Source organism: Austrofundulus limnaeus, unplaced genomic scaffold (genome assembly GCF_001266775.1).
Source record: "Austrofundulus limnaeus strain Quisiro unplaced genomic scaffold, Austrofundulus_limnaeus-1.0 Scaffold392, whole genome shotgun sequence".
Taxonomy (NCBI): Eukaryota; Metazoa; Chordata; class Actinopteri; order Cyprinodontiformes; family Rivulidae; genus Austrofundulus; species Austrofundulus limnaeus.
In genome coordinates, this window is record NW_013952794.1 from 500,390 (window position 1) to 502,972 (window position 2,583).

Here is a 2,583-nt window from a genome sequence, read left to right on the forward strand (position 1 = left end):
ACCCACGTCATCATTTACCCAGAATGCTTTGCGTGTAAATAACATGGCCCCGTCTGTGTAATAGTTGACGTTTAAGATTAGAAGTCTAATGTTACAACTAATCGTGGATCCCTTTAACATGATATAAAGCTCAAAAAAGTTGTTTTTGCACAACAACTTTCTGCAAGTCTCATTAACATTTCATGAGATATTTTGCTGACAGACAGACAAAAACATAAGAAGCTGTAAAATCCCTCGATGCCGTAGAGCTGCAGTGTTGTCCTACAGCCACTGAGAACATGAGGGAGTCATGCATGAACAGAGGTGCACATAACCGGTGCGCAGGTGCGCTTGCGCAATCAAAAAAGGAAAAAGCGCACCAGATGGGACGTCATAAAGCTCCCTTGCGTATCTAAGATTGTACCTGATTATCTGTCAAAACAACAGCTGGCAGGGCTCTACAGTGTGACCAGTTTGGTCACAAATGTGACCTGATTTCTTTTAAAAAAAAGAATCCAGCTGCACTGGTGTGAATGGATCATTCGGTGCGCCACAGCAGGACCCTGATATAAGAATTAAACAGACACTGCCTTCAACAAATCAGATGAAGTCCAGAGCCGTTTTGTCCAATCAGAGCAGAGCAGGGTGGGACTTTCAGTGAGAGCATGTTTGGTTGAAGCAGAGGGCTGGCTCGAGTCGACTCGAGCTGCTGCAGTGGTCAGTCCTGATATCTCCAACTACCAGAGACTTTGGTCTGTAAAACCTAACTTTATATTAAATATATGTTCAGAATGTTGTTATTGAACAGATCTGTCCAACTCTGTGTGAGTGACTAAACTCTCCTCCTGAGAGACTGCTGTATGAGCGTGTCACTGCACGCAGGCTGTCTGTGAGATTCACTGAGTTCTCCTAATTAAACCACATTAACTAACAGAACATTTGTTTGGCCCATATTAAAGCAAAGATGATTCTCTGTTTAACACCCCAGTCAAAACAAATAATATATATTAAAAAAATAAAAACAACTTGCCATGTTCTCTAGGTGAATTAGTTTTAAATCTTTTTTAATTTATCATAAAGATGCACAAATTTCATTCACAATTTTATATAAAAAAACAAGTTCCTTGCTTTGCTAAATTTGTTTATATTTAGAACCATACTGTGATACAGCGTTTCTGGGATAAATGTAATTTATTAAACAATCAAATACGAAGAATAAATAATTACATGAGCTGAAACCATCTAAATAATATAATTTTTTGAATTAAATAGTCTTTTGAAAAGAAATCAGTCTAACAAATAAAATATTTGTATGTTTTAAGTTATTTTACTCTGTGTAAAAGACAGATATTTGCTGGTTAGACTGGAGAGTGTGGAAAGCTGCTTTAACCAAGGCTGAAGATGCAGAAGGTCAAACTACGGGAGCTGTCCATCTGAGGGACTTGTTAGTCTAAAAGACATTTAGCCTTGAAATGTTCAGTTTGTGATGTTTATATGACATACACCCAGCCCCTCGGACACTTAGGTAGTTTACAAAATTTATGTAGAGTAAAAGAATAAATTAAAAACTTGTTGGACTGATTTGACATGATGTCCTGAGACGTTGTAGCTGATAGGAGTTGTTATGGTAATATTTATCTAACAAAGCCAGAAATACGTGGTCCAAGAATGAAGGTACTCCGTGGGATGATCAGCTGAGTTTTATTGCAACGACAGGAAACACAGACAATCTGGCCTGTCTCTGTGCCTCTGCTTCTCTCTGGTTCTGTCTCTCCACACTACTGTTGAACTCTGTTGTACCCTGTTGAACACTGTGTCTCGAGAGGCCTCATATATATATTGACAAACACCATTATGCCATCTTAGCAAGATTTGATACAAGGTCAATGGAAAACACAGATAAACACAAGTGATACTGTATCTAAGAATGACTGTTGTTAGCAAATCTTGTTCTGACTTTAATCATTCTGTCTGCAGATGAACAGCATGTCATGAAAACCTAGGTCATTAAAGGATGTCATGAATTACTTGCTTAAAAATAAAAGTATTAGTTCCATTACATCTCCCCCATCTGATCATTAAATCACCAATTAAATGATCAATAAAACAAAAAAAAAACTCTTTAATGTATTTAATAAAACATGTCAACATAAACTTAAGTATATGTACTTTTCTAACATCCCAACCCCAGTAATTCAATTTTTATTCATCCCACAGTAATAACTAACCCCAAAACATAGTTATCACACAAAAGTCTTTGGATCATCTTGAACACAAACTGTTTTGATGTGTGGAAGGGTCAGAGGTCGTGGTGGGGCTCTCCGAATCTTTTTGTAGATCGTGCGAGGGGCTGCAAAAGGAGAGTTAGCAGGATTTGGACATGGTGTTTGTTTGATCTTAATCTCGCCAGGTTCTTTCATGTTGTTAGTAAAATCCAGGAGGGGGCATTCCACTTGCTGTCCTGTTGGGGTCTCAGAGTCCAAGAGATCCTCTGTTTGTGYTGCTGATGAATCCAGTTGTTCTTCCAGTTCTGCAGGTTGAAGTAACTCCTCTCTCTCTGGTTCTGATTCTGAAGCAGTCCTCCAGACGTCAGCTGTTTTGGTT